This window comes from Engystomops pustulosus, chromosome 9 (genome assembly GCF_040894005.1).
Source record: "Engystomops pustulosus chromosome 9, aEngPut4.maternal, whole genome shotgun sequence".
NCBI lineage: Eukaryota > Metazoa > Chordata > Amphibia > Anura > Leptodactylidae > Engystomops > Engystomops pustulosus.
Window position 1 is genome coordinate 69,799,750 of NC_092419.1, and position 22,796 is coordinate 69,822,545.

Here is a 22,796-nt window from a genome sequence, read left to right on the forward strand (position 1 = left end):
GCTGTCAACGGCCATTCTAAGCTGAATGTGCCTGCTCTCGTCAGATCGCAGCAGCAATGCAGCTTAAGGCTTGGCAAGTACCAGCATGGGAGACTGGCTGGGAATCCCAACTTCCGTTGACCTTTTTGAACCTGAAAATTGTGTTAGTTTCTCTATGAGATAGTAAAAGAAAGTAGAAATTAGGCAGCTGCTGTCAACAGCCATTCTAAGCTGAATGTGCCTGCTCTCGTCAGATCGCAGCAGCAATGCAGCTTAAGGCTTGGCAAGTACCAGCATGGGAGACTGGCTGGGAATCCCAAGTTCTGTTGACCTTTTTGAACCTGAAAATTGTGTTAGTTTTTCTATGAGATAGTAAAAGAAGGTTCAAATTGAACAGCTGGTGTCAACGGCCATTCTAAGCTGAATGTGCCTGCTCTTGTCAGATCGCAGCAGCAATGCAGCTTAAGGCTTGGCAAGTACCAGCATGGGAGACTGGCTGGGAATCCCAAGTTCTGCTGACCTTTTTGAACCTGAAAATTGTGTTAGTTTCTCTATGAGATAGTAAAAGCAGGTTCAAATTGAACAGCTGCTGTCAACGGCCATTCTAAGCTGAATGTGCCTGCTCTCGTCAGATCGCAGCAGCAATGCAGCTTAAGGCTTGGCAAGTACCAGCATGGGAGACTGGCTGGGAATCCCAAGTTCCGTTGACCTTTTTGAACCTGAAAATTGTGTTAGTTTCTCTATGAGATAGTAAAAAAAGGTTCAAATTGAACAGCTGCTGTCAACGGCCATTCTAAGCTGAATGTGCCTGCTCTCGTCAGATCGCAGCAGCAATGCAGCTTAAGGCTTGGCAAGTACCAGCATGGGAGACTGGCTGGGAATCCCAAGTTCCGTTGACCTTTTTGAACCTGAAAATTGTGTTAGTTTCTCTATGAGATAGTAAAAGAAGGTTCAAATTGAACAGCTGCTGTCAACAGCATTCTAAGCTGAATGTGCCTGCTCTCGTCAGATCGCAGCAGCAATGCAGCTTAAGGCTTGGCAAGTACCAGCATGGGAGACTGGCTGGGAATCCCAAGTTCTGTTGACCTTTTTGAACCTGAAAATTGTGTTAGTTTCTCTATGAGATAGTAAAAGAAGGTTCAAATTGAACAGCTGCTGTCAACGGCCATTCTAAGCTGAATGTGCCTGCTCTCGTCAGATCGCAGCAGCAATGCAGCTTAAGGCTTGGCAAGTACCAGCATGGGAGACTGGCTGGGAATCCCAAGTTCTGTTGACCTTTTTGAACCTGAAAATTGTGTTAGTTTCTCTATGAGATAGTAAAAGAAGGTTCAAATTGAACAGCTGCTGTCAACGGCCATTCTAAGCTGAATGTGCGTGCTCTTGTCGGTTCACAGCAGCGATGCGGCTTAAGGCTTGGCAAGTACCAGCATGGGAGACTGGCTGCGAATTCCAAGTTCCGTTGACCTTTTTGAACCTGAAAATTGTGTTAGTTTCTCTATGAGATAGTAAAAGAAGGTTCAAACTGAACAGCTGCTGTCAACGGCCATTCTAAGCTGAATGTGCCTGCTCTCGTCAGATCGCAGCATCAATGCAGCTTAAGGCTTGGCAAGTACCAGCATGGGAGACTGGCTGGGAATCCCAAGTTCTGTTGACCTTTTTGAACCTGAAAATTGTTAGTTTCTCTGTCAAAGATGGTAAAAGAAGGTTCAAATTGAACAGCTGCTGTCAACGGCCATTCTAAGCTGAATGTGCCTGCTCTCGTCAGATCGCAGCAGCAATGCAGCTTAAGGCTTGGCAAGTACCAGCATGGGAGACTGGCTGGGAATCCCAAGTTCCGTTGACCTTTTTGAACTTGAAAATTGTGTTAGTTTCTCTATGAGATAGTAAAAGAAGGTTCAAATTGAACAGCTGCTGTCAACGGCCATTCTAAGCTGAATGTGCGTGCTCTTGTCGGATCACAGCAGCGATGCGGCTTAAGGCTTGGCAAGTACCAGCATGGGAGACTGGCTGCGAATCCCAAGTTCCGTTGACCTTTTTGAACCTGAAAATTGTGTTAGTTTCTCTATGAGATAGTAAAAGAAGGTTCAAACTGAACAGCTGCTGTCAATGGCCATTCTAAGCTGAATGTGCCTGCTCTCGTCAGATCGCAGCAGCAATGCAGCTTAAGGCTTGGCAAGTACCAGCATGGGAGACTGGCTGCGAATCCCAAGTTCTGTTGACCTTTTTGAACCTGAAAATTGTGTTAGTTTCTCTATGAGATAGTAAAAGAAGGTTCAAATTGAACAGCTGCTGTCAACGGCCATTCTAAGCTGAATGTGCCTGCTCTCGTCAGATCGCAGCAGCTTAAGGCTTGGCAAGTACCAGCATGGGAGACTGGCTGGGAATCCCAAGTTCCGTTGACCTTTTTGAACCTGAAAATTGTGTTAGTTTCTCTATGAGATAGTAAAAGAAGGTTCAAATTGAACAGCTGCTGTCAACGGTCATTCTAAGTTGAATGTGCCTGCTCTCGTCAGATCGCAGCAGCAATGCAGCTTAAGGCTTGGCAAGTACCAGCATGGGAGACTGGCTGGGAATCCCAAGTTCCGTTGACCTTTTTGAACCTGAAAATTGTGTTAGTTTCTCTACGAGATAGTAAAAGAAGGTTCAAATTGAACAGCTGCTGTCAACGGCCATTCTAAGCTGAATGTGCCTGCTCTCGTCAGATCGCAGCAGCAATGCAGCTTAAGGCTTGGCAAGTACCAGCATGGGAGACTGGCTGGGAATCCCAAGTACTGTTGACCTTTTTGAACCTGAAAATTGTGTTAGTTTTTCTATGAGATAGTAAAAGAAGGTTCAAATTGAACAGCTGCTGTCAACGGCCATTCTAAGCTGAATGTGCCTGCTCTCGTCAGATCGCAGCAGCAATGCAGCTTAAGGCTTGGCAAGTACCAGCATGGGATACTGGCTAAGAATCCCAAGTTCTGTTGACCTTTTTGAACCTGAAAATTGTGTTAGTTTCTCTATGAGATAGTAAAAGAAGGTTCAAATTGAACAGCTGCTGTCAACGGCCATTCTAAGCTGAATGTGCCTGCTCTCGTCAGATCGCAGCAGCAATGCAGCTTAAGGCTTGGCAAGTACCAGCATGGGAGACTGGCTGGGAATCCCAAGTACTGTTGACCTTTTTGAACCTGAAAATTGTGTTAGTTTTTCTATGAGATAGTAAAAGAAGGTTCAAATTGAACAGCTGCTGTCAACGGCCATTCTAAGCTGAATGTGCCTGCTCTCGTCATATCGCAGCAGCAATGCAGCTTAAGGCTTGGCAAGTACCAGCATGGGAGACTGGCTGGGAATCCCAAGTTCTTTTGACCTTTTTGAACCTGAAAATTGTGTTAGTTTCTCTATGAGATAGTAAAAGAAGGTTCAAATTGAACAGCTGCTGTCAACGGCCATTCTAAGCTGAATGTGCCTGCTCTCGTCAGATAGCAGCAGCAATGCAGCTTAAGGCTTGGCAAGTACCAGCATGGGAGACTGGCTGGGAATCCCAAGTTCTGTTGACCTTTTTGAACCTGAAAATTGTGTTAGTTTTTCTATGAGATAGTAAAAGAAGGTTCAAATTGAACAGCTGCTGTCAACGGCCATTCTAAGCTGAATGTGCCTGCTCTCGTCAGATCGCAGCAGGAATGCAGCTTAAGGCTTGGCAAGTACCAGCATGGGAGACTGGCTGGGAATCCCAAGTTCCGTTGACCTTTTTGAACCTGAAAATTGTGTTAGTTTCTCTATGAGATAGTAAAAGAAGGTTCAAATTGAACAGCTGCTGTCAACGGCCATTCTAAGCTGAATGTGCCTGCTCTCGTCAGATCGCAGCAGCAATGCAGCTTAAGGCTTGGCAAGTACCAGCATGGGAGACTGGCTGGGAATCCCAAGTTCCGTTGACCTTTTTGAACCTGAAAATTGTGTTAGTTTCTCTATGAGATAGTAAAAGAAAGTAGAAATTAGGCAGCTGCTGTCAACGGCCATTCTAAGCTGAATGTGCCTGCTCTCGTCAGATCGCAGCAGCAATGCAGCTTAAGGCTTGGCAAGTACCAGCATGGGAGACTGGCTGGGAATCCCAAGTTCTGTTGACCTTTTTGAACCTGAAAATTGTGTTAGTTTTTCTATGAGATAGTAAAAGAAGGTTCAAATTGAACAGCTGCTGTCAACGGCCATTCTAAGCTGAATGTGCCTGCTCTCGTCAGATCGCAGCAGCAATGCAGCTTAAGGCTTGGCAAGTACCAGCATGGGAGACTGGCTGGGAATCCCAAGTTCTGTTGACCTTTTTGAACCTGAAAATTGTGTTAGTTTCTCTATGAGATAGTAAAAGAAGGTTCAAATTGAACAGCTGCTGTCAACGGCCATTCTAAGCTGAATGTGCCTGCTCTCGTCAGATTGCAGCAGCAATGCAGCTTAAGGCTTGGCAAGTACCAGCATGGGAGACTGGCTGCGAATCCCAAGTTCTGTTGACCTTTTTGAACCTGAAAATTGTTAGTTTCTCTGTCAAAGATGGTAAAAGAAGGTTCAAATTGAACAGCTGCTGTCAACGGCCATTCTAAGCTGAATGTGCCTGCTCTCGTCAGATCGCAGCAGCAATGCAGCTTAAGGCTTGGCAAGTACCAGCATGGGAGACTGGCTGGGAATCCCAAGTTCCGTTGACCTTTTTGAACCTGAAAATTGTGTTAGTTTCTCTATGAGATAGTAAAAAAAGGTTCAAATTGAACAGCTGCTGTCAACGGCCATTCTAAGCTGAATGTGCCTGCTCTCGTCAGATCGCAGCAGCAATGCAGCTTAAGGCTTGGCAAGTACCAGCATGGGAGACTGGCTGGGAATCCCAAGTTCCGTTGACCTTTTTGAACCTGAAAATTGTGTTAGTTTCTCTATGAGATAGTAAAAGAAGGTTCAAATTGAACAGCTGCTGTCAACAGCATTCTAAGCTGAATGTGCCTGCTCTCGTCAGATCGCAGCAGCAATGCAGCTTAAGGCTTGGCAAGTACCAGCATGGGAGACTGGCTGGGAATCCCAAGTTCTGTTGACCTTTTTGAACCTGAAAATTGTGTTAGTTTCTCTATGAGATAGTAAAAGAAGGTTCAAATTGAACAGCTGCTGTCAACGGCCATTCTAAGCTGAATGTGCCTGCTCTCGTCAGATCGCAGCAGCAATGCAGCTTAAGGCTTGGCAAGTGCCAGCATGGGAGACTGGCTGGGAATCCCAAGTTCTGTTGACCTTTTTGAACCTGAAAATTGTGTTAGTTTCTCTATGAGATAGTAAAAGAAGGTTCAAATTGAACAGCTGCTGTCAACGGCCATTCTAAGCTGAATGTGCGTGCTCTTGTCGGATCACAGCAGCGATGCGGCTTAAGGCTTGGCAAGTACCAGCATGGGAGACTGGCTGCGAATTCCAAGTTCCGTTGACCTTTTTGAACCTGAAAATTGTGTTAGTTTCTCTATGAGATAGTAAAAGAAGGTTCAAACTGAACAGCTGCTGTCAACGGCCATTCTAAGCTGAATGTGCCTGCTCTCGTCAGATCGCAGCATCAATGCAGCTTAAGGCTTGGCAAGTACCAGCATGGGAGACTAGCTGGGAATCCCAAGTTCTGTTGACCTTTTTGAACCTGAAAATTGTTAGTTTCTCTGTCAAAGATGGTAAAAGAAGGTTCAAATTGAACAGCTGCTGTCAACGGCCATTCTAAGCTGAATGTGCCTGCTCTCGTCAGATCGCAGCAGCAATGCAGCTTAAGGCTTGGCAAGTACCAGCATGGGAGACTGGCTGGGAATCCCAAGTTCCGTTGACCTTTTTGAACTTGAAAATTGTGTTAGTTTCTCTATGAGATAGTAAAAGAAGGTTCAAACTGAACAGCTGCTGTCAATGGCCATTCTAAGCTGAATGTGCCTGCTCTCGTCAGATCGCAGCAGCAATGCAGCTTAAGGCTTGGCAAGTACCAGCATGGGAGACTGGCTGGGAATCCCAAGTTCTGTTGACCTTTTTGAACCTGAAAATTGTGTTAGTTTCTCTATGAGATAGTAAAAGAAGGTTCAAATTGAACAGCTGCTGTCAACGGCCATTCTAAGCTGAATGTGCCTGCTCTCGTCAGATCGCAGCAGCTTAAGGCTTGGCAAGTACCAGCATGGGAGACTGGCTGGGAATCCCAAGTTCCGTTGACCTTTTTGAACCTGAAAATTGTGTTAGTTTCTCTATGAGATAGTAAAAGAAGGTTCAAATTGAACAGCTGCTGTCAACGGTCATTCTAAGCTGAATGTGCCTGCTCTCGTCAGATCGCAGCAGCAATGCAGCTTAAGGCTTGGCAAGTACCAGCATGGGAGACTGGCTGGGAATCCCAAGTTCCGTTGACCTTTTTGAACCTGAAAATTGTGTTAGTTTCTCTATGAGATAGTAAAAGAAGGTTCAAATTGAACAGCTGCTGTCAACGGCCATTCTAAGCTGAATGTGCCTGCTCTCGTCAGATCGCAGCAGCAATGCAGCTTAAGGCTTGGCAAGTACCAGCATGGGAGACTGGCTGGGAATCCCAAGTTCCGTTGACCTTTTTGAACCTGAAAATTGTTAGTTTCTCTGTCAAAGATGGTAAAAGAAGGTTCAAATTGAACAGCTGCTGTCAACGGCCATTCTAAGCTGAATGTGCCTGCTCTCGTCAGATCGCAGCAGCAATGCAGCTTAAGGCTTGGCAAGTACCAGCATGGGAGACTGGCTGGGAATCCCAAGTTCCGTTGACCTTTTTGAACCTGAAAATTGTGTTAGTTTCTCTATGAGATAGTAAAAGGAGGTTCAAACTGAACAGCTGCTGTCAACGGCCATTCTAAGCTGAATGTGCCTGCTCTCGTCAGATCGCAGCAGCAATGCAGCTTAAGGCTTGGCAAGTACCAGCATGGGAGACTGGCTGGGAATCCCAAGTTCCGTTGACCTTTTTGAACCTGAAAATTGTGTTAGTTTCTCTATGAGATAGTAAAAGAAGGTTCAAATTGAACAGCTGCTGTCAACGGCCATTCTAAGCTGAATGTGCCTGCTCTCGTCAGATAGCAGCAGCAATGCAGCTTAAGGCTTGGCAAGTACCAGCATGGGAGTCTGGCTGGGAATCCCAAGTTCTGTTGACCTTTTTGAACCTGAAAATTGTGTTAGTTTTTCTATGAGATAGTAAAAGAAGGTTCAAATTGAACAGCTGCTGTCAACGGCCGTTCTAAGCTGAATGTGCCTGCTCTCGTCAGATTGCAGCAGCAATGCAGCTTAAGGCTTGGCAAGTACCAGCATGGGAGACTGGCTGGGAATCCCAAGTTCTGTTGACCTTTTTGAACCTGAAAATTGTGTTAGTTTCTCTATGAGATAGTAAAAGAAGGTTCAAATTGAACAGCTGCTGTCAACGGCCATTCTAAGCTGAATGTGCCTGCTCTCGTCAGATCGCAGCAACAATGAAGCTTAAGGCTTGGCAAGTACCAGCATGGGAGACTGGCTGGGAATCCCAAGTTCTGTTAACCTTTTTGAACCTGAAAATTGTTAGTTTCTCTGTCAAAGATGGTAAAAGAAGGTTCAAATTGAACAGCTGCTGTCAACGGCCATTCTAAGCTGAATGTGCCTGCTCTCATCAGATCGCAGCAGCAATGCAGCTTAAGGCTTGGCAAGTACCAGCATGGGAGACTGGCTGGGAATCCCAAGTTCCGTTGACCTTTTTGAACCTGAAAATTGTGTTAGTTTCTCTATGAGATAGTAAAAGAAGGTTCAAATTGAACAGCTGCTGTCAACGGCCATTCTAAGCTGAATGTGCCTGCTCTCGTCAGATCGCAGCAGCAATGCAGCTTAAGGCTTGGCAAGTACCAGCATGGGAGACTGGCTGGGAATCCCAAGTTCCGTTGACCTTTTTGAACCTGAAAATTGTGTTAGTTTCTCTATGAGATAGTAAAAGAAAGTAGAAATTAGGCAGCTGCTGTCAACGGCCATTCTAAGCTGAATGTGCATGCTCTCGTCAGATCGCAGCAGCAATGCAGCTTAAGGCTTGGCAAGTACCAGCATGGGAGACTGGCTGGGAATCCCAAGTTCTGTTGACCTTTTTGAACCTGAAAATTGTGTTAGTTTCTCTATGAGATAGTAAAAGAAGGTTCAAATTGAACAGCTGCTGTCAACGGCCATTCTAAGCTGAATGTGCCTGCTCTCGTCAGATCGCAGCAGCAATGCAGCTTAAGGCTTGGCAAGTACCAGCATGGGAGACTGGCTGTGAATCCCAAGTTCCGTTGACCTTTTTGAACCTGAAAATTGTTAGTTTCTCTGTCAAAGATGGTAAAAGAAGGTTCAAATTGAACAGCTGCTGTCAACGGCCATTCTAAGCTGAATGTGCCTGCTCTCGTCAGATCGCAGCAGCAATGCAGCTTAAGGCTTGGCAAGTACCAGCATGGGAGACTGCCTGCGAATCCCAAGTTCCGTTGACCTTTTTGAACCTGAAAATTGTTAGTTTCTCTGTCAAAGATGGTAAAAGAAGGTTCAAATTGAACAGCTGCTGTCAACGGCCATTCTAAGCTGAATGTGCCTGCTCTCGTCAGATCGCAGCAGCAATGCAGCTTAAGGCTTGGCAAGTACCAGCATGGGAGACTGGCTGGGAATCCCAAGTTCCGTTGACCTTTTTGAACCTGAAAATTGTGTTAGTTTCTCTATGAGATAGTAAAAAAAGGTTCAAATTGAACAGCTGCTGTCAACGGCCATTCTAAGCTGAATGTGCCTGCTCTCGTCAGATCGCAGCAGCAATGCAGCTTAAGGCTTGGCAAGTACCAGCATGGGAGACTGGCTGGGAATCCCAAGTTCTGTTGACCTTTTTGAACCTGAAAATTGTGTTAGTTTCTCTATGAGATAGTAAAAGAAGGTTCAAATTGAACAGCTGCTGTCAACGGCCATTCTAAGCTGAATGTGCGTGCTCTTGTCGGATCACAGCAGCGATGCGGCTTAAGGCTTGGCAAGTACCAGCATGGGAGACTGGCTGCGAATTCCAAGTTCCGTTGACCTTTTTGAACCTGAAAATTGTGTTAGTTTCTCTATGAGATAGTAAAAGAAGGTTCAAACTGAACAGCTGCTGTCAACGGCCATTCTAAGCTGAATGTGCCTGCTCTCGTCAGATCGCAGCATCAATGCAGCTTAAGGCTTGGCAAGTACCAGCATGGGAGACTGGCTGGGAATCCCAAGTTCTGTTGACCTTTTTGAACCTGAAAATTGTTAGTTTCTCTGTCAAAGATGGTAAAAGAAGGTTCAAATTGAACAGCTGCTGTCAACGGCCATTCTAAGCTGAATGTGCCTGCTCTCGTCAGATCGCAGCAGCAGTGCAGCTTAAGGCTTGGCAAGTACCAGCATGGGAGACTGGCTGGGAATCCCAAGTTCCGTTGACCTTTTTGAACTTGAAAATTGTGTTAGTTTCTCTATGAGATAGTAAAAGAAGGTTCAAATTGAACAGCTGCTGTCAACGGCCATTCTAAGCTGAATGTGCCTGCTCTCGTCAGATCGCAGCAGCAATGCAGCTTAAGGCTTGGCAAGTACCAGCATGGGAGACTGGCTGGGAATCCCAAGTTCCGTTGACCTTTTTGAACCTGAAAATTGTGTTAGTTTCTCTATGAGATAGTAAAAGAAAGTAGAAATTAGGCAGCTGCTGTCAACGGCCATTCTAAGCTGAATGTGCATGCTCTCGTCAGATCGCAGCAGCAATGCAGCTTAAGGCTTGGCAAGTACCAGCATGGGAGACTGGCTGGGAATCCCAAGTTCCGTTGACCTTTTTGAACCTGAAAATTGTGTTAGTTTCTCTATGAGATAGTAAAAGAAGGTTCAAATTGAACAGCTGCTGTCAACGGCCATTCTAAGCTGAATGTGCCTGCTCTCGTCAGATAGCAGCAGCAATGCAGCTTAAGGCTTGGCAAGTACCAGCATGGGAGACTGGCTGGGAATCCCAAGTTCTGTTGACCTTTTTGAACCTGAAAATTGTGTTAGTTTTTCTATGAGATAGTAAAAGAAGGTTCAAATTGAACAGCTGCTGTCAACGGCCGTTCTAAGCTGAATGTGCCTGCTCTCGTCAGATTGCAGCAGCAATGCAGCTTAAGGCTTGGCAAGTACCAGCATGGGAGACTGGCTGGGAATCCCAAGTTCTGTTGACCTTTTTGAACCTGAAAATTGTGTTAGTTTCTCTATGAGATAGTAAAAGAAGGTTCAAATTGAACAGCTGCTGTCAACGGCCATTCTAAGCTGAATGTGCCTGCTCTCGTCAGATCGCAGCAACAATGAAGCTTAAGGCTTGGCAAGTACCAGCATGGGAGACTGGCTGGGAATCCCAAGTTCTGTTAACCTTTTTGAACCTGAAAATTGTTAGTTTCTCTGTCAAAGATGGTAAAAGAAGGTTCAAATTGAACAGCTGCTGTCAACGGCCATTCTAAGCTGAATGTGCCTGCTCTCGTCAGATCGCAGCAGCAATGCAGCTTAAGGCTTGGCAAGTACCAGCATGGGAGACTGGCTGGGAATCCCAAGTTCCGTTGACCTTTTTGAACCTGAAAATTGTGTTAGTTTCTCTGTGAGATAGTAAAAGAAGGTTCAAATTGAACAGCTGCTGTCAACGGCCATTCTAAGCTGAATGTGCCTGCTCTCGTCAGATCGCAGCAGCAATGCAGCTTAAGGCTTGGCAAGTACCAGCATGGGAGACTGGCTGGGAATCCCAAGTTCCGTTGACCTTTTTGAACCTGAAAATTGTGTTAGTTTCTCTATGAGATAGTAAAAGAAGGTTCAAATTGAACAGCTGCTGTCAACGGCCATTCTAAGCTGAATGTGCCTGCTCTCGTCAGATCGCAGCAGCAATGCAGCTTAAGGCTTGGCAAGTACCAGCATGGGAGACTGGCTGCGAATCCCAAGTTCCGTTGACCTTTTTGAACCTGAAAATTGTTAGTTTCTCTGTCAAAGATGGTAAAAGAAGGTTCAAATTGAACAGCTGCTGTCAACGGCCATTCTAAGCTGAATGTGCCTGCTCTCGTCAGATCGCAGCAGCAATGCAGCTTAAGGCTTGGCAAGTACCAGCATGGGAGACTGGCTGGGAATCCCAAGTTCCGTTGACCTTTTTGAACCTGAAAATTGTGTTAGTTTCTCTATGAGATAGTAAAAAAAGGTTCAAATTGAACAGCTGCTGTCAACGGTGATTCTAAGCTGAATGTGCCTGCTCTCGTCAGATCGCAGCAGCAATGCAGCTTAAGGCTTGGCAAGTACCAGCATGGGAGACTGGCTGGGAATCCCAAGTTCTGTTGACCTTTTTGAACCTGAAAATTGTGTTAGTTTCTCTATGAGATAGTAAAAGAAGGTTCAAATTGAACAGCTGCTGTCAACGGCCATTCTAAGCTGAATGTGCGTGCTCTTGTCGGATCACAGCAGCGATGCGGCTTAAGGCTTGGCAAGTACCAGCATGGGAGACTGGCTGCGAATTCCAAGTTCCGTTGACCTTTTTGAACCTGAAAATTGTGTTAGTTTCTCTATGAGATAGTAAAAGAAGGTTCAAACTGAACAGCTGCTGTCAACGGCCATTCTAAGCTGAATGTGCCTGCTCTCGTCAGATCGCAGCATCAATGCAGCTTAAGGCTTGGCAAGTACCAGCATGGGAGACTGGCTGGGAATCCCAAGTTCTGTTGACCTTTTTGAACCTGAAAATTGTTAGTTTCTCTGTCAAAGATGGTAAAAGAAGGTTCAAATTGAACAGCTGCTGTCAACGGCCATTCTAAGCTGAATGTGCCTGCTCTCGTCAGATCGCAGCAGCAGTGCAGCTTAAGGCTTGGCAAGTACCAGCATGGGAGACTGGCTGGGAATCCCAAGTTCCGTTGACCTTTTTGAACTTGAAAATTGTGTTAGTTTCTCTATGAGATAGTAAAAGAAGGTTCAAATTGAACAGCTGCTGTCAACGGCCATTCTAAGCTGAATGTGCCTGCTCTCGTCAGATCGCAGCAGCAATGCAGCTTAAGGCTTGGCAAGTACCAGCATGGGAGACTGGCTGGGAATCCCAAGTTCCGTTGACCTTTTTGAACCTGAAAATTGTGTTAGTTTCTCTATGAGATAGTAAAAGAAAGTAGAAATTAGGCAGCTGCTGTCAACGGCCATTCTAAGCTGAATGTGCATGCTCTCGTCAGATCGCAGCAGCAATGCAGCTTAAGGCTTGGCAAGTACCAGCATGGGAGACTGGCTGGGAATCCCAAGTTCTGTTGACCTTTTTGAACCTGAAAATTGTGTTAGTTTCTCTATGAGATAGTAAAAGAAGGTTCAAATTGAACAGCTGCTGTCAACGGCCATTCTAAGCTGAATGTGCCTGCTCTCGTCAGATCGCAGCAGCAATGCAGCTTAAGGCTTGGCAAGTACCAGCATGGGAGACTGGCTGCGAATCCCAAGTTCCGTTGACCTTTTTGAACCTGAAAATTGTTAGTTTCTCTGTCAAAGATGGTAAAAGAAGGTTCAAATTGAACAGCTGCTGTCAACGGCCATTCTAAGCTGAATGTGCCTGCTCTCGTCAGATCGCAGCAGCAATGCAGCTTAAGGCTTGGCAAGTACCAGCATGGGAGACTGGCTGGGAATCCCAAGTTCCGTTGACCTTTTTGAACCTGAAAATTGTGTTAGTTTCTCTATGAGATAGTAAAAAAAGGTTCAAATTGAACAGCTGCTGTCAACGGCCATTCTAAGCTGAATGTGCCTGCTCTCGTCAGATCGCAGCAGCAATGCAGCTTAAGGCTTGGCAAGTACCAGCATGGGAGACTGGCTGGGAATCCCAAGTTCTGTTGACCTTTTTGAACCTGAAAATTGTGTTAGTTTCTCTATGAGATAGTAAAAGAAGGTTCAAATTGAACAGCTGCTGTCAACGGCCATTCTAAGCTGAATGTGCGTGCTCTTGTCGGATCACAGCAGCGATGCGGCTTAAGGCTTGGCAAGTACCAGCATGGGAGACTGGCTGCGAATTCCAAGTTCCGTTGACCTTTTTGAACCTGAAAATTGTGTTAGTTTCTCTATGAGATAGTAAAAGAAGGTTCAAACTGAACAGCTGCTGTCAACGGCCATTCTAAGCTGAATGTGCCTGCTCTCGTCAGATCGCAGCATCAATGCAGCTTAAGGCTTGGCAAGTACCAGCATGGGAGACTGGCTGGGAATCCCAAGTTCTGTTGACCTTTTTGAACCTGAAAATTGTTAGTTTCTCTGTCAAAGATGGTAAAAGAAGGTTCAAATTGAACAGCTGCTGTCAACGGCCATTCTAAGCTGAATGTGCCTGCTCTCGTCAGATCGCAGCAGCAGTGCAGCTTAAGGCTTGGCAAGTACCAGCATGGGAGACTGGCTGGGAATCCCAAGTTCCGTTGACCTTTTTGAACTTGAAAATTGTGTTAGTTTCTCTATGAGATAGTAAAAGAAGGTTCAAATTGAACAGCTGCTGTCAACGGCCATTCTAAGCTGAATGTGCGTGCTCTTGTCGGATCACAGCAGCGATGCGGCTTAAGGCTTGGCAAGTACCAGCATGGGAGACTGGCTGGGAATCCCAAGTTCTGTTGACCTTTTTGAACCTGAAAATTGTGTTAGTTTCTCTATGAGATAGTAAAAGAAGGTTCAAATTGAACAGCTGCTGTCAACGGCCATTCTAAGCTGAATGTGCCTGCTCTCGTCAGATCGCAGCAGCTTAAGGCTTGGCAAGTACCAGCATGGGAGACTGGCTGGGAATCCCAAGTTCCGTTGACCTTTTTGAACCTGAAAATTGTGTTAGTTTCTCTATGAGATAGTAAAAGAAGGTTCAAATTGAACAGCTGCTGTCAACGGTCATTCTAAGCTGAATGTGCCTGCTCTCGTCAGATCGCAGCAGCAATGCAGCTTAAGGCTTGGCAAGTACCAGCATGGGAGACTGGCTGGGAATCCCAAGTTCCGTTGACCTTTTTGAACCTGAAAATTGTGTTAGTTTCTCTATGAGATAGTAAAAGAAGGTTCAAATTGAACAGCTGCTGTCAACGGCCATTCTAAGCTGAATGTGCCTGCTCTCGTCAGATCGCAGCAGCAATGCAGCTTAAGGCTTGGCAAGTACCAGCATGGGAGACTGGCTGGGAATCCCAAGTTCCGTTGACCTTTTTGAACCTTAAAATTGTTAGTTTCTCTGTCAAAGATGGTAAAAGAAGGTTCAAATTGAACAGCTGCTGTCAACGGCCATTCTAAGCTGAATGTGCCTGCTCTCGTCAGATTGCAGCAGCAATGCAGCTTAAGGCTTGGCAAGTACCAGCATGGGAGACTGGCTGGGAATCCCAAGTTCCGTTGACCTTTTTGAACCTGAAAATTGTGTTAGTTTCTCTATGAGATAGTAAAAGGAGGTTCAAACTGAACAGCTGCTGTCAACGGCCATTCTAAGCTGAATGTGCCTGCTCTCGTCAGATCGCAGCAGCAATGCAGCTTAAGGCTTGGCAAGTACCAGCATGGGAGACTGGCTGGGAATCCCAAGTTCCGTTGACCTTTTTGAACCTGAAAATTGTGTTAGTTTCTCTATGAGATAGTAAAAGAAGGTTCAAATTGAACAGCTGCTGTCAACGGCCATTCTAAGCTGAATGTGCCTGCTCTCGTCAGATCGCAGCAACAATGAAGCTTAAGGCTTGGCAAGTACCAGCATGGGAGACTGGCTGGGGATCCCAAGTTCTGTTAACCTTTTTGAACCTGAAAATTGTTAGTTTCTCTGTCAAAGATGGTAAAAGAAGGTTCAAATTGAACAGCTGCTGTCAACGGCCATTCTAAGCTGAATGTGCCTGCTCTCGTCAGATCGCAGCAGCAATGCAGCTTAAGGCTTGGCAAGTACCAGCATGGGAGACTGGCTGGGAATCCCAAGTTCCGTTGACCTTTTTGAACCTGAAAATTGTGTTAGTTTCTCTATGAGATAGTAAAAGAAGGTTCAAATTGAACAGCTGCTGTCAACGGTCATTCTAAGCTGAATGTGCCTGCTCTCGTCAGATCGCAGCAGCAATGCAGCTTAAGGCTTGGCAAGTACCAGCATGGGAGACTGGCTGGGAATCCCAAGTTCCGTTGACCTTTTTGAACCTGAAAATTGTGTTAGTTTCTCTATGAGATAGTAAAAGAAGGTTCAAATTGAACAGCTGCTGTCAACGGCCATTCTAAGCTGAATGTGCCTGCTCTCGTCAGATCGCAGCAGCAATGCAGCTTAAGGCTTGGTAAGTACCAGCATGGGAGACTGGCTGGGAATCCCAAGTTCCGTTGACCTTTTTGAACCTTAAAATTGTTAGTTTCTCTGTCAAAGATGGTAAAAGAAGGTTCAAATTGAACAGCTGCTGTCAACGGCCATTCTAAGCTGAATGTGCCTGCTCTCGTCAGATCGCAGCAGCAATGCAGCTTAAGGCTTGGCAAGTACCAGCATGGGAGACTGGCTGGGAATCCCAAGTTCCGTTGACCTTTTTGAACCTGAAAATTGTGTTAGTTTCTCTATGAGATAGTAAAAGGAGGTTCAAACTGAACAGCTGCTGTCAACGGCCATTCTAAGCTGAATGTGCCTGCTCTCGTCAGATCGCAGCAGCAATGCAGCTTAAGGCTTGGCAAGTACCAGCATGGGAGACTGGCTGGGAATCCCAAGTTCCGTTGACCTTTTTGAACCTGAAAATTGTGTTAGTTTCTCTATGAGATAGTAAAAGAAGGTTCAAATTGAACAGCTGCTGTCAACGGCCATTCTAAGCTGAATGTGCCTGCTCTCGTCAGATCGCAGCAACAATGAAGCTTAAGGCTTGGCAAGTACCAGCATGGGAGACTGGCTGGGAATCCCAAGTTCTGTTAACCTTTTTGAACCTGAAAATTGTTAGTTTCTCTGTCAAAGATGGAAAAAGAAGGTTCAAATTGAACAGCTGCTGTCAACGGCCATTCTAAGCTGAATGTGCCTGCTCTCGTCAGATCGCAGCAGCAATGCAGCTTAAGGCTTGGCAAGTACCAGCATGGGAGACTGGCTGGGAATCCCAAGTTCCGTTGACCTTTTTGAACCTGAAAATTGTGTTAGTTTCTCTATGAGATAGTAAAAGAAGGTTCAAATTGAACAGCTGCTGTCAACGGCCATTCTAAGCTGAATGTGCCTGCTCTCGTCAGATCGCAGCAGCAATGCAGCTTAAGGCTTGGCAAGTACCAGCATGGGAGACTGGCTGGGAATCCCAAGTTCCGTTGACCTTTTTGAACCTGAAAATTGTGTTAGTTTCTCTATGAGATAGTAAAAGAAGGTTCAAATTGAACAGCTGCTGTCAACGGCCATTCTAAGCTGAATGTGCCTGCTCTCGTCAGATCGCAGCAGCAATGCAGCTTAAGGCTTGGCAAGTACCAGCATGGGAGACTGGCTGGGAATCCCAAGTTCTGTTGACCTTTTTGAACCTGAAAATTGTGTTAGTTTCTCTATGAGATAGTAAAAGAAGGTTCAAATTGAACAGCTGCTGTCAACGGCCATTCTAAGCTGAATGTGCCTGCTCTTGTCAGATCGCAGCAGCAATGCAGCTTAAGGCTTGGCAAGTACCAGCATGGGAGACTGGCTGGGAATCCCAAGTTCCGTTGACCTTTTTGAACCTGAAAATTGTGTTAGTTTCTCTATGAGATAGTAAAAGAAGGTTCAAATTGAACAGCTGCTGTCAACGGTCATTCTAAGCTGAATGTGCCTGCTCTCGTCAGATCGCAGCAGCAATGCAGCTTAAGGCTTGGCAAGTACCAGCATGGGAGACTAGCTGGGAATCCCAAGTTCCGTTGACCTTTTTGAACCTGAAAATTGTGTTAGTTTCTCTATGAGATAGTAAAAGAAGGTTCAAATTGAACAGCTGCTGTCAACGGCCATTCTAAGCTGAATGTGCCTGCTCTCGTCAGATCGCAGCAGCAATGCAGCTTAAGGCTTGGCAAGTACCAGCATGGGAGACTGGCTGGGAATCCCAAGTTCCGTTGACCTTTTTGAACCTTAAAATTGTTAGTTTCTCTGTCAAAGATGGTAAAAGAAGGTTCAAATTGAACAGCTGCTGTCAACGGCCATTCTAAGCTGAATGTGCCTGCTCTCGTCAGATCGCAGCAGCAATGCAGCTTAAGGCTTGGCAAGTACCAGCATGGGAGACTGGCTGGGAATCCCAAGTTCCGTTGACCTTTTTGAACCTGAAAATTGTGTTAGTTTCTCTATGAGATAGTAAAAGGAGGTTCAAACTGAACAGCTGCTGTCAACGGCCATTCTAAGCTGAATGTGCCTGCTCTCGTCAGATCGCAGCAGCAATGCAGCTTAAGGCTTGGCAAGTACCAGCATGGGAGACTGGCTGGGAATCCCAAGTTCCGTTGACCTTTTTGAACCTGAAAATTGTGTTAGTTTCTCTATGAGATAGTAAAAGAAGGTTCAAATTGAACAGCTGCTGTCAACGGCCATTCTAAGCTGAATGTGCCTGCTCTCGTCAGATAGCAGCAGCAATGCAGCTTAAGGCTTGGCAAGTACCAGCATGGGAGACTGGCTGGGAATCCCAAGTTCTGTTGACCTTTTTGAACCTGAAAATTGTGTTAGTTTTTCTATGAGATAGTAAAAGAAGGTTCAAATTGAACAGCTGCTGTCAACGGCCATTCTAAGCTGAATGTGCCTGCTCTCGTCAGATTGCAGCAGCAATGCAGCTTAAGGCTTGGCAAGTACCAGCATGGGAGAGTGGCTGGGAATCTCAAGTTCTGTTGACCTTTTTGAACCTGAAAATTGTGTTAGTTTCTCTATGAGATAGTAAAAGAAGGTTCAAATTGAACAGCTGCTGTCAACGGCCATTCTAAGCTGAATGTGCCTGCTCTCGTCAGATCGCAGCAACAATGAAGCTTAAGGCTTGGCAAGTACCAGCATGGGAGACTGGCTGGGAATCCCAAGTTCTGTTAACCTTTTTGAACCTGAAAATTGTTAGTTTCTCTGTCAAAGATGGTAAAAGAAGGTTCAAATTGAACAGCTGCTGTCAACGGCCATTCTAAGCTGAATGTGCCTGCTCTCGTCAGATCGCAGCAGCAATGCAGCTTAAGGCTTGGCAAGTACCAGCGTGGGAGACTGGCTGGGAATCCCAAGTTCCGTTGACCTTTTTGAACCTGAAAATTGTGTTAGTTTCTCTATGAGATAGTAAAAGAAAGTAGAAATTAGGCAGCTGCTGTCAACGGCCATTCTAAGCTGAATGTGCCTGCTCTCGTCAGATCGCAGCAGCAATGCAGCTTAAGGCTTGGCAAGTACCAGCATGGGAGACTGGCTGGGAATCCCAAGTTCTGTTGACCTTTTTGAACCTGAAAATTGTGTTAGTTTTTCTATGAGATAGTAAAAGAAGGTTCAAATTGAACAGCTGCTGTCAACGGCCATTCTAAGCTGAATGTGCCTGCTCTCGTCAGATCGCAGCAGCAATGCAGCTTAAGGCTTGGCAAGTACCAGCATGGGAGACTGGCTGGGAATCCCAAGTTCTGTTGACCTTTTTGAACCTGAAAATTGTGTTAGTTTCTCTATGAGATAGTAAAAGAAGGTTCAAATTGAACAGCTGCTGTCAACGGCCATTCTAAGCTGAATGTGCCTGCTCTTGTCAGATCGCAGCAGCAATGCAGCTTAAGGCTTGGCAAGTACCAGCATGGGAGACTGGCTGGGAATCCCAAGTTCCGTTGACCTTTTTGAACCTGAAAATTGTGTTAGTTTCTCTATGAGATAGTAAAAGAAGGTTCAAATTGAACAGCTGCTGTCAACGGTCATTCTAAGCTGAATGTGCCTGCTCTCGTCAGATCGCAGCAGCAATGCAGCTTAAGGCTTGGCAAGTACCAGCATGGGAGACTAGCTGGGAATCCCAAGTTCCGTTGACCTTTTTGAACCTGAAAATTGTGTTAGTTTCTCTATGAGATAGTAAAAGAAGGTTCAAATTGAACAGCTGCTGTCAACGGCCATTCTAAGCTGAATGTGCCTGCTCTCGTCAGATCGCAGCAGCAATGCAGCTTAAGGCTTGGCAAGTACCAGCATGGGAGACTGGCTGGGAATCCCAAGTTCCGTTGACCTTTTTGAACCTTAAAATTGTTAGTTTCTCTGTCAAAGATGGTAAAAGAAGGTTCAAATTGAACAGCTGCTGTCAACGGCCATTCTAAGCTGAATGTGCCTGCTCTCGTCAGATCGCAGCAGCAATGCAGCTTAAGGCTTGGCAAGTACCAGCATGGGAGACTGGCTGGGAATCCCAAGTTCCGTTGACCTTTTTGAACCTGAAAATTGTGTTAGTTTCTCTATGAGATAGTAAAAGGAGGTTCAAACTGAACAGCTGCTGTCAACGGCCATTCTAAGCTGAATGTGCCTGCTCTCGTCAGATCGCAGCAGCAATGCAGCTTAAGGCTTGGCAAGTACCAGCATGGGAGACTGGCTGGGAATCCCAAGTTCTGTTGACCTTTTTGAACCTGAAAATTGTGTTAGTTTCTCTATGAGATAGTAAAAGAAGGTTCAAATTGAACAGCTGCTGTCAACGGCCATTCTAAGCTGAATGTGCCTGCTCTTGTCAGATCGCAGCAGCAATGCAGCTTAAGGCTTGGCAAGTACCAGCATGGGAGACTGGCTGGGAATCCCAAGTTCCGTTGACCTTTTTGAACCTGAAAATTGTGTTAGTTTCTCTATGAGATAGTAAAAGAAGGTTCAAATTGAACAGCTGCTGTCAACGGTCATTCTAAGCTGAATGTGCCTGCTCTCGTCAGATCGCAGCAGCAATGCAGCTTAAGGCTTGGCAAGTACCAGCATGGGAGACTGGCTGGGAATCCCAAGTTCCGTTGACCTTTTTGAACCTTAAAATTGTTAGTTTCTCTGTCAAAGATGGTAAAAGAAGGTTCAAATTGAACAGCTGCTGTCAACGGCCATTCTAAGCTGAATGTGCCTGCTCTCGTCAGATCGCAGCAGCAATGCAGCTTAAGGCTTGGCAAGTACCAGCATGGGAGACTGGCTGGGAATCCCAAGTTCCGTTGACCTTTTTGAACCTGAAAATTGTGTTAGTTTCTCTATGAGATAGTAAAAGGAGGTTCAAACTGAACAGCTGCTGTCAACGGCCATTCTAAGCTGAATGTGCCTGCTCTCGTCAGATCGCAGCAGCAATGCAGCTTAAGGCTTGGCAAGTACCAGCATGGGAGACTGGCTGGGAATCCCAAGTTCCGTTGACCTTTTTGAACCTGAAAATTGTGTTAGTTTCTCTATGAGATAGTAAAAGAAAGTAGAAATTAGGCAGCTGCTGTCAACGGCCATTCTAAGCTGAATGTGCCTGCTCTCGTCAGATCGCAGCAGCAATGCAGCTTAAGGCTTGCCAAGTACCAGCATTGGAGACTGGCTGGGAATCCCAAGTTCTGTTGACCTTTTTGAACCTGAAAATTGTGTTAGTTTTTCTATGAGATAGTAAAAGAAGGTTCAAATTGAACAGCTGCTGTCAACGGCCATTCTAAGCTGAATGTGCCTGCTCTCGTCAGATCGCAGCAGCAATGCAGCTTAAGGCTTGGCAAGTACCAGCATGGGAGACTGGCTGGGAATCCCAAGTTCCGTTGACCTTTTTGAACCTGAAAATTGTGTTAGTTTCTCTATGAGATAGTAAAAGAAGGTTCAAATTGAACAGCTGCTGTCAACAGCATTCTAAGCTGAATGTGCCTGCTCTCGTCAGATCGCAGCAGCAATGCAGCTTAAGGCTTGGCAAGTACCAGCATGGGAGACTGGCTGGGAATCCCAAGTTCTGTTGACCTTTTTGAACCTGAAAATTGTGTTAGTTTCTCTATGAGATAGTAAAAGAAGGTTCAAATTGAACAGCTGCTGTCAACGGCCATTCTAAGCTGAATGTGCCTGCTCTCGTCAGATCGCAGCAGCAATGCAGCTTAAGGCTTGGCAAGTACCAGCATGGGAGACTGGCTGGGAATCCCAAGTTCTGTTGACCTTTTTGAACCTGAAAATTGTTTTAGCTTCTCTATGAGATAGTATAAGAAGGTTCAAATTGAACAGCTGCTGTCAACGGCCATTCTAAGCTGAATGTGCGTGCTCTTGTCGGATCACAGCAGCGATGCGGCTTAAGGCTTGGCAAGTACCAGCATGGGAGACTGGCTGCGAATTCCAAGTTCCGTTGACCTTTTTGAACCTGAAAATTGTGTTAGTTTCTCTATGAGATAGTAAAAGAAGGTTCAAACTGAACAGCTGCTGTCAACGGCCATTCTAAGCTGAATGTGCCTGCTCTCGTCAGATCGCAGCATCAATGCAGCTTAAGGCTTGGCAAGTACCAGCATGGGAGACTGGCTGGGAATCCCAAGTTCTGTTGACCTTTTTGAACCTGAAAATTGTTAGTTTCTCTGTCAAAGATGGTAAAAGAAGGTTCAAATTGAACAGCTGCTGTCAACGGCCATTCTAAGCTGAATGTGCCTGCTTTCGTCAGATCGCAGCAGCAATGCAGCTTAAGGCTTGGCAAGTACCAGCATGGGAGACTGGCTGGGAATCCCAAGTTCCGTTGACCTTTTTGAACCTGAAAATTGTGTTAGTTTCTCTATGAGATAGTAAAAGAAGGTTCAAATTGAACAGATGCTGTCAACGGCCATTCTAAGCTGAATGTGCCTGCTTTCGTCAGATCGCAGCAGCAATGCAGCTTAAGGCTTGGCAAGTACCAGCATGGGAGACTGGCTGGGAATCCCAAGTTCCGTTGACCTGTTTGAACCTGAAAATTGTGTTAGTTTCTCTATGAGATAGTAAAAGGAGGTTCAAACTGAACAGATGCTGTCAACGGCCATTCTAAGCTGAATGTGCCTGCTCTCGTCAGATCGCAGCAGCAATGCAGCTTAAGGCTTGGCAAGTACCAGCATGGGAGACTGGCTGGGAATCCCAAGTTCCGTTGACCTTTTTGAACCTGAAAATTGTGTTAGTTTCTCTATGAGATAGTAAAAGAAGGTTCAAATTGAACAGCTGCTGTCAACGGCCATTCTAAGCTGAATGTGCCTGCTCTCGTCAGATAGCAGCAGCAATGCAGCTTAAGGCTTGGCAAGTACCAGCATGGGAGACTGGCTGGGAATCCCAAGTTCTGTTGACCTTTTTGAACCTGAAAATTGTGTTCGTTTTTCTATGAGATAGTAAAAGAAGGTTCAAATTGAACAGCTGCTGTCAACGGCCATTCTAAGCTGAATGTGCCTGCTCTCGTCAGATTGCAGCAGCAATGCAGCTTAAGGCTTGGCAAGTACCAGCATGGGAGACTGGCTGGGAATCCCAAGTTCTGTTGACCTTTTTGAACCTGAAAATTGTGTTAGTTTCTCTATGAGATAGTAAAAGAAGGTTCAAATTGAACAGCTGCTGTCAACGGCCATTCTAAGCTGAATGTGCCTGCTCTCGTCAGATCGCAGCAACAATGAAGCTTAAGGCTTGGCAAGTACCAGCATGGGAGACTGGCTGGGAATCCCAAGTTCTGTTAACCTTTTTGAACCTGAAAATTGTTAGTTTCTCTGTCAAAGATGGTAAAAGAAGGTTCAAATTGAACAGCTGCTGTCAACGGCCATTCTAAGCTGAATGTGCCTGCTCTCGTCAGATCGCAGCAGCAATGCAGCTTAAGGCTTGGCAAGTACCAGCATGGGAGACTGGCTGGGAATCCCAAGTTCCGTTGACCTTTTTGAACCTGAAAATTGTGTTAGTTTCTCTATGAGATAGTAAAAGAAGGTTCAAATTGAACAGCTGCTGTCAACGGCCATTCTAAGCTGAATGTGCCTGCTCTCGTCAGATCGCAGCAGCAATGCAGCTTAAGGCTTGGCAAGTACCAGCATGGGAGACTGGCTGGGAATCCCAAGTTCCGTTGACCTTTTTGAACCTGAAAATTGTG

The 22,796-nt window shown here is 45.7% G+C and overlaps 107 pseudogenes; all 107 read left to right on the top strand.

The window, feature by feature from the left end:
* Nucleotides 1-3: 3 nt before the first annotated feature.
* On the top strand, nt 4-122 carry LOC140094948 (5S ribosomal RNA; annotated as a pseudogene).
* Nucleotides 123-192: 70 nt separating this feature from the next.
* On the top strand, nt 193-311 carry LOC140081964 (5S ribosomal RNA; annotated as a pseudogene).
* Nucleotides 312-381: 70 nt separating this feature from the next.
* LOC140098073 (5S ribosomal RNA) lies at nt 382-500 on the top strand (annotated as a pseudogene).
* A 70-nt stretch (nt 501-570) lies between these two features.
* LOC140102294 (5S ribosomal RNA) lies at nt 571-689 on the top strand (annotated as a pseudogene).
* A 70-nt stretch (nt 690-759) lies between these two features.
* Nucleotides 760-878, top strand: LOC140102295 (5S ribosomal RNA; annotated as a pseudogene).
* Nucleotides 879-948: 70 nt separating this feature from the next.
* Nucleotides 949-1,066, top strand: LOC140095382 (5S ribosomal RNA; annotated as a pseudogene).
* A 70-nt stretch (nt 1,067-1,136) lies between these two features.
* Nucleotides 1,137-1,255, top strand: LOC140081469 (5S ribosomal RNA; annotated as a pseudogene).
* A 259-nt stretch (nt 1,256-1,514) lies between these two features.
* Nucleotides 1,515-1,633, top strand: LOC140085837 (5S ribosomal RNA; annotated as a pseudogene).
* A 70-nt stretch (nt 1,634-1,703) lies between these two features.
* LOC140078114 (5S ribosomal RNA) lies at nt 1,704-1,822 on the top strand (annotated as a pseudogene).
* Nucleotides 1,823-2,081: 259 nt separating this feature from the next.
* On the top strand, nt 2,082-2,200 carry LOC140094192 (5S ribosomal RNA; annotated as a pseudogene).
* Nucleotides 2,201-2,451: 251 nt separating this feature from the next.
* On the top strand, nt 2,452-2,570 carry LOC140078680 (5S ribosomal RNA; annotated as a pseudogene).
* Nucleotides 2,571-2,640: 70 nt separating this feature from the next.
* On the top strand, nt 2,641-2,759 carry LOC140090625 (5S ribosomal RNA; annotated as a pseudogene).
* Nucleotides 2,760-2,829: 70 nt separating this feature from the next.
* Nucleotides 2,830-2,948, top strand: LOC140097857 (5S ribosomal RNA; annotated as a pseudogene).
* Nucleotides 2,949-3,018: 70 nt separating this feature from the next.
* On the top strand, nt 3,019-3,137 carry LOC140090748 (5S ribosomal RNA; annotated as a pseudogene).
* A 259-nt stretch (nt 3,138-3,396) lies between these two features.
* LOC140091621 (5S ribosomal RNA) lies at nt 3,397-3,515 on the top strand (annotated as a pseudogene).
* Nucleotides 3,516-3,585: 70 nt separating this feature from the next.
* Nucleotides 3,586-3,704, top strand: LOC140084642 (5S ribosomal RNA; annotated as a pseudogene).
* Nucleotides 3,705-3,774: 70 nt separating this feature from the next.
* Nucleotides 3,775-3,893, top strand: LOC140078115 (5S ribosomal RNA; annotated as a pseudogene).
* A 70-nt stretch (nt 3,894-3,963) lies between these two features.
* LOC140081470 (5S ribosomal RNA) lies at nt 3,964-4,082 on the top strand (annotated as a pseudogene).
* A 70-nt stretch (nt 4,083-4,152) lies between these two features.
* Nucleotides 4,153-4,271, top strand: LOC140081471 (5S ribosomal RNA; annotated as a pseudogene).
* Nucleotides 4,272-4,341: 70 nt separating this feature from the next.
* On the top strand, nt 4,342-4,460 carry LOC140097500 (5S ribosomal RNA; annotated as a pseudogene).
* Nucleotides 4,461-4,530: 70 nt separating this feature from the next.
* On the top strand, nt 4,531-4,649 carry LOC140078116 (5S ribosomal RNA; annotated as a pseudogene).
* Nucleotides 4,650-4,719: 70 nt separating this feature from the next.
* Nucleotides 4,720-4,838, top strand: LOC140078117 (5S ribosomal RNA; annotated as a pseudogene).
* A 70-nt stretch (nt 4,839-4,908) lies between these two features.
* LOC140095389 (5S ribosomal RNA) lies at nt 4,909-5,026 on the top strand (annotated as a pseudogene).
* Nucleotides 5,027-5,096: 70 nt separating this feature from the next.
* On the top strand, nt 5,097-5,215 carry LOC140092087 (5S ribosomal RNA; annotated as a pseudogene).
* Nucleotides 5,216-5,474: 259 nt separating this feature from the next.
* On the top strand, nt 5,475-5,593 carry LOC140084943 (5S ribosomal RNA; annotated as a pseudogene).
* A 70-nt stretch (nt 5,594-5,663) lies between these two features.
* On the top strand, nt 5,664-5,782 carry LOC140078118 (5S ribosomal RNA; annotated as a pseudogene).
* Nucleotides 5,783-5,852: 70 nt separating this feature from the next.
* Nucleotides 5,853-5,971, top strand: LOC140083789 (5S ribosomal RNA; annotated as a pseudogene).
* Nucleotides 5,972-6,222: 251 nt separating this feature from the next.
* LOC140102044 (5S ribosomal RNA) lies at nt 6,223-6,341 on the top strand (annotated as a pseudogene).
* Nucleotides 6,342-6,411: 70 nt separating this feature from the next.
* On the top strand, nt 6,412-6,530 carry LOC140078120 (5S ribosomal RNA; annotated as a pseudogene).
* Nucleotides 6,531-6,600: 70 nt separating this feature from the next.
* LOC140078121 (5S ribosomal RNA) lies at nt 6,601-6,719 on the top strand (annotated as a pseudogene).
* A 70-nt stretch (nt 6,720-6,789) lies between these two features.
* On the top strand, nt 6,790-6,908 carry LOC140078122 (5S ribosomal RNA; annotated as a pseudogene).
* A 70-nt stretch (nt 6,909-6,978) lies between these two features.
* On the top strand, nt 6,979-7,097 carry LOC140096169 (5S ribosomal RNA; annotated as a pseudogene).
* A 70-nt stretch (nt 7,098-7,167) lies between these two features.
* Nucleotides 7,168-7,286, top strand: LOC140095768 (5S ribosomal RNA; annotated as a pseudogene).
* A 70-nt stretch (nt 7,287-7,356) lies between these two features.
* LOC140097542 (5S ribosomal RNA) lies at nt 7,357-7,475 on the top strand (annotated as a pseudogene).
* A 70-nt stretch (nt 7,476-7,545) lies between these two features.
* Nucleotides 7,546-7,664, top strand: LOC140101761 (5S ribosomal RNA; annotated as a pseudogene).
* A 70-nt stretch (nt 7,665-7,734) lies between these two features.
* On the top strand, nt 7,735-7,853 carry LOC140078123 (5S ribosomal RNA; annotated as a pseudogene).
* Nucleotides 7,854-7,923: 70 nt separating this feature from the next.
* LOC140091661 (5S ribosomal RNA) lies at nt 7,924-8,042 on the top strand (annotated as a pseudogene).
* A 70-nt stretch (nt 8,043-8,112) lies between these two features.
* LOC140086543 (5S ribosomal RNA) lies at nt 8,113-8,231 on the top strand (annotated as a pseudogene).
* Nucleotides 8,232-8,301: 70 nt separating this feature from the next.
* Nucleotides 8,302-8,420, top strand: LOC140082096 (5S ribosomal RNA; annotated as a pseudogene).
* Nucleotides 8,421-8,490: 70 nt separating this feature from the next.
* On the top strand, nt 8,491-8,609 carry LOC140078124 (5S ribosomal RNA; annotated as a pseudogene).
* Nucleotides 8,610-8,679: 70 nt separating this feature from the next.
* LOC140081472 (5S ribosomal RNA) lies at nt 8,680-8,798 on the top strand (annotated as a pseudogene).
* Nucleotides 8,799-9,057: 259 nt separating this feature from the next.
* On the top strand, nt 9,058-9,176 carry LOC140085838 (5S ribosomal RNA; annotated as a pseudogene).
* Nucleotides 9,177-9,246: 70 nt separating this feature from the next.
* Nucleotides 9,247-9,365, top strand: LOC140091373 (5S ribosomal RNA; annotated as a pseudogene).
* Nucleotides 9,366-9,435: 70 nt separating this feature from the next.
* Nucleotides 9,436-9,554, top strand: LOC140078125 (5S ribosomal RNA; annotated as a pseudogene).
* A 70-nt stretch (nt 9,555-9,624) lies between these two features.
* Nucleotides 9,625-9,743, top strand: LOC140089841 (5S ribosomal RNA; annotated as a pseudogene).
* A 70-nt stretch (nt 9,744-9,813) lies between these two features.
* LOC140091622 (5S ribosomal RNA) lies at nt 9,814-9,932 on the top strand (annotated as a pseudogene).
* Nucleotides 9,933-10,002: 70 nt separating this feature from the next.
* On the top strand, nt 10,003-10,121 carry LOC140095769 (5S ribosomal RNA; annotated as a pseudogene).
* Nucleotides 10,122-10,191: 70 nt separating this feature from the next.
* LOC140097543 (5S ribosomal RNA) lies at nt 10,192-10,310 on the top strand (annotated as a pseudogene).
* Nucleotides 10,311-10,380: 70 nt separating this feature from the next.
* LOC140078126 (5S ribosomal RNA) lies at nt 10,381-10,499 on the top strand (annotated as a pseudogene).
* Nucleotides 10,500-10,569: 70 nt separating this feature from the next.
* LOC140078127 (5S ribosomal RNA) lies at nt 10,570-10,688 on the top strand (annotated as a pseudogene).
* A 70-nt stretch (nt 10,689-10,758) lies between these two features.
* LOC140088313 (5S ribosomal RNA) lies at nt 10,759-10,877 on the top strand (annotated as a pseudogene).
* A 70-nt stretch (nt 10,878-10,947) lies between these two features.
* LOC140078128 (5S ribosomal RNA) lies at nt 10,948-11,066 on the top strand (annotated as a pseudogene).
* Nucleotides 11,067-11,136: 70 nt separating this feature from the next.
* Nucleotides 11,137-11,255, top strand: LOC140083296 (5S ribosomal RNA; annotated as a pseudogene).
* Nucleotides 11,256-11,514: 259 nt separating this feature from the next.
* Nucleotides 11,515-11,633, top strand: LOC140085839 (5S ribosomal RNA; annotated as a pseudogene).
* A 70-nt stretch (nt 11,634-11,703) lies between these two features.
* Nucleotides 11,704-11,822, top strand: LOC140091374 (5S ribosomal RNA; annotated as a pseudogene).
* A 70-nt stretch (nt 11,823-11,892) lies between these two features.
* On the top strand, nt 11,893-12,011 carry LOC140078129 (5S ribosomal RNA; annotated as a pseudogene).
* A 70-nt stretch (nt 12,012-12,081) lies between these two features.
* Nucleotides 12,082-12,200, top strand: LOC140091663 (5S ribosomal RNA; annotated as a pseudogene).
* A 70-nt stretch (nt 12,201-12,270) lies between these two features.
* Nucleotides 12,271-12,389, top strand: LOC140088314 (5S ribosomal RNA; annotated as a pseudogene).
* A 70-nt stretch (nt 12,390-12,459) lies between these two features.
* On the top strand, nt 12,460-12,578 carry LOC140078131 (5S ribosomal RNA; annotated as a pseudogene).
* Nucleotides 12,579-12,648: 70 nt separating this feature from the next.
* LOC140081473 (5S ribosomal RNA) lies at nt 12,649-12,767 on the top strand (annotated as a pseudogene).
* A 259-nt stretch (nt 12,768-13,026) lies between these two features.
* Nucleotides 13,027-13,145, top strand: LOC140085840 (5S ribosomal RNA; annotated as a pseudogene).
* Nucleotides 13,146-13,215: 70 nt separating this feature from the next.
* On the top strand, nt 13,216-13,334 carry LOC140091375 (5S ribosomal RNA; annotated as a pseudogene).
* A 440-nt stretch (nt 13,335-13,774) lies between these two features.
* On the top strand, nt 13,775-13,893 carry LOC140102056 (5S ribosomal RNA; annotated as a pseudogene).
* A 70-nt stretch (nt 13,894-13,963) lies between these two features.
* LOC140078132 (5S ribosomal RNA) lies at nt 13,964-14,082 on the top strand (annotated as a pseudogene).
* Nucleotides 14,083-14,152: 70 nt separating this feature from the next.
* Nucleotides 14,153-14,271, top strand: LOC140086994 (5S ribosomal RNA; annotated as a pseudogene).
* Nucleotides 14,272-14,341: 70 nt separating this feature from the next.
* LOC140078133 (5S ribosomal RNA) lies at nt 14,342-14,460 on the top strand (annotated as a pseudogene).
* Nucleotides 14,461-14,719: 259 nt separating this feature from the next.
* Nucleotides 14,720-14,838, top strand: LOC140078134 (5S ribosomal RNA; annotated as a pseudogene).
* Nucleotides 14,839-14,908: 70 nt separating this feature from the next.
* Nucleotides 14,909-15,027, top strand: LOC140102069 (5S ribosomal RNA; annotated as a pseudogene).
* Nucleotides 15,028-15,097: 70 nt separating this feature from the next.
* LOC140078152 (5S ribosomal RNA) lies at nt 15,098-15,216 on the top strand (annotated as a pseudogene).
* Nucleotides 15,217-15,286: 70 nt separating this feature from the next.
* Nucleotides 15,287-15,405, top strand: LOC140078135 (5S ribosomal RNA; annotated as a pseudogene).
* A 70-nt stretch (nt 15,406-15,475) lies between these two features.
* Nucleotides 15,476-15,594, top strand: LOC140078136 (5S ribosomal RNA; annotated as a pseudogene).
* Nucleotides 15,595-15,664: 70 nt separating this feature from the next.
* LOC140097544 (5S ribosomal RNA) lies at nt 15,665-15,783 on the top strand (annotated as a pseudogene).
* A 70-nt stretch (nt 15,784-15,853) lies between these two features.
* LOC140078137 (5S ribosomal RNA) lies at nt 15,854-15,972 on the top strand (annotated as a pseudogene).
* A 70-nt stretch (nt 15,973-16,042) lies between these two features.
* LOC140078138 (5S ribosomal RNA) lies at nt 16,043-16,161 on the top strand (annotated as a pseudogene).
* Nucleotides 16,162-16,231: 70 nt separating this feature from the next.
* Nucleotides 16,232-16,350, top strand: LOC140081475 (5S ribosomal RNA; annotated as a pseudogene).
* Nucleotides 16,351-16,420: 70 nt separating this feature from the next.
* On the top strand, nt 16,421-16,539 carry LOC140089060 (5S ribosomal RNA; annotated as a pseudogene).
* A 70-nt stretch (nt 16,540-16,609) lies between these two features.
* LOC140089518 (5S ribosomal RNA) lies at nt 16,610-16,728 on the top strand (annotated as a pseudogene).
* A 70-nt stretch (nt 16,729-16,798) lies between these two features.
* Nucleotides 16,799-16,917, top strand: LOC140078139 (5S ribosomal RNA; annotated as a pseudogene).
* A 70-nt stretch (nt 16,918-16,987) lies between these two features.
* On the top strand, nt 16,988-17,106 carry LOC140078140 (5S ribosomal RNA; annotated as a pseudogene).
* Nucleotides 17,107-17,176: 70 nt separating this feature from the next.
* Nucleotides 17,177-17,295, top strand: LOC140078142 (5S ribosomal RNA; annotated as a pseudogene).
* Nucleotides 17,296-17,365: 70 nt separating this feature from the next.
* LOC140091623 (5S ribosomal RNA) lies at nt 17,366-17,484 on the top strand (annotated as a pseudogene).
* A 259-nt stretch (nt 17,485-17,743) lies between these two features.
* LOC140097545 (5S ribosomal RNA) lies at nt 17,744-17,862 on the top strand (annotated as a pseudogene).
* Nucleotides 17,863-17,932: 70 nt separating this feature from the next.
* Nucleotides 17,933-18,051, top strand: LOC140078667 (5S ribosomal RNA; annotated as a pseudogene).
* A 70-nt stretch (nt 18,052-18,121) lies between these two features.
* On the top strand, nt 18,122-18,240 carry LOC140081476 (5S ribosomal RNA; annotated as a pseudogene).
* A 70-nt stretch (nt 18,241-18,310) lies between these two features.
* Nucleotides 18,311-18,429, top strand: LOC140081477 (5S ribosomal RNA; annotated as a pseudogene).
* Nucleotides 18,430-18,499: 70 nt separating this feature from the next.
* On the top strand, nt 18,500-18,618 carry LOC140089061 (5S ribosomal RNA; annotated as a pseudogene).
* A 70-nt stretch (nt 18,619-18,688) lies between these two features.
* On the top strand, nt 18,689-18,807 carry LOC140089642 (5S ribosomal RNA; annotated as a pseudogene).
* A 70-nt stretch (nt 18,808-18,877) lies between these two features.
* On the top strand, nt 18,878-18,996 carry LOC140078143 (5S ribosomal RNA; annotated as a pseudogene).
* Nucleotides 18,997-19,066: 70 nt separating this feature from the next.
* Nucleotides 19,067-19,185, top strand: LOC140078144 (5S ribosomal RNA; annotated as a pseudogene).
* A 70-nt stretch (nt 19,186-19,255) lies between these two features.
* Nucleotides 19,256-19,374, top strand: LOC140081478 (5S ribosomal RNA; annotated as a pseudogene).
* Nucleotides 19,375-19,444: 70 nt separating this feature from the next.
* LOC140089062 (5S ribosomal RNA) lies at nt 19,445-19,563 on the top strand (annotated as a pseudogene).
* Nucleotides 19,564-19,633: 70 nt separating this feature from the next.
* Nucleotides 19,634-19,752, top strand: LOC140102081 (5S ribosomal RNA; annotated as a pseudogene).
* A 70-nt stretch (nt 19,753-19,822) lies between these two features.
* Nucleotides 19,823-19,941, top strand: LOC140078145 (5S ribosomal RNA; annotated as a pseudogene).
* A 70-nt stretch (nt 19,942-20,011) lies between these two features.
* Nucleotides 20,012-20,130, top strand: LOC140078146 (5S ribosomal RNA; annotated as a pseudogene).
* Nucleotides 20,131-20,200: 70 nt separating this feature from the next.
* LOC140095371 (5S ribosomal RNA) lies at nt 20,201-20,319 on the top strand (annotated as a pseudogene).
* A 70-nt stretch (nt 20,320-20,389) lies between these two features.
* On the top strand, nt 20,390-20,508 carry LOC140078147 (5S ribosomal RNA; annotated as a pseudogene).
* A 70-nt stretch (nt 20,509-20,578) lies between these two features.
* On the top strand, nt 20,579-20,696 carry LOC140095383 (5S ribosomal RNA; annotated as a pseudogene).
* A 70-nt stretch (nt 20,697-20,766) lies between these two features.
* Nucleotides 20,767-20,885, top strand: LOC140081480 (5S ribosomal RNA; annotated as a pseudogene).
* A 259-nt stretch (nt 20,886-21,144) lies between these two features.
* Nucleotides 21,145-21,263, top strand: LOC140085841 (5S ribosomal RNA; annotated as a pseudogene).
* Nucleotides 21,264-21,333: 70 nt separating this feature from the next.
* On the top strand, nt 21,334-21,452 carry LOC140085178 (5S ribosomal RNA; annotated as a pseudogene).
* A 70-nt stretch (nt 21,453-21,522) lies between these two features.
* LOC140085179 (5S ribosomal RNA) lies at nt 21,523-21,641 on the top strand (annotated as a pseudogene).
* A 70-nt stretch (nt 21,642-21,711) lies between these two features.
* LOC140078148 (5S ribosomal RNA) lies at nt 21,712-21,830 on the top strand (annotated as a pseudogene).
* Nucleotides 21,831-21,900: 70 nt separating this feature from the next.
* Nucleotides 21,901-22,019, top strand: LOC140091624 (5S ribosomal RNA; annotated as a pseudogene).
* A 70-nt stretch (nt 22,020-22,089) lies between these two features.
* On the top strand, nt 22,090-22,208 carry LOC140089661 (5S ribosomal RNA; annotated as a pseudogene).
* A 70-nt stretch (nt 22,209-22,278) lies between these two features.
* LOC140097546 (5S ribosomal RNA) lies at nt 22,279-22,397 on the top strand (annotated as a pseudogene).
* A 70-nt stretch (nt 22,398-22,467) lies between these two features.
* On the top strand, nt 22,468-22,586 carry LOC140078149 (5S ribosomal RNA; annotated as a pseudogene).
* A 70-nt stretch (nt 22,587-22,656) lies between these two features.
* LOC140078150 (5S ribosomal RNA) lies at nt 22,657-22,775 on the top strand (annotated as a pseudogene).
* The last annotated feature ends 21 nt before the right edge of the window (nt 22,776-22,796 follow it).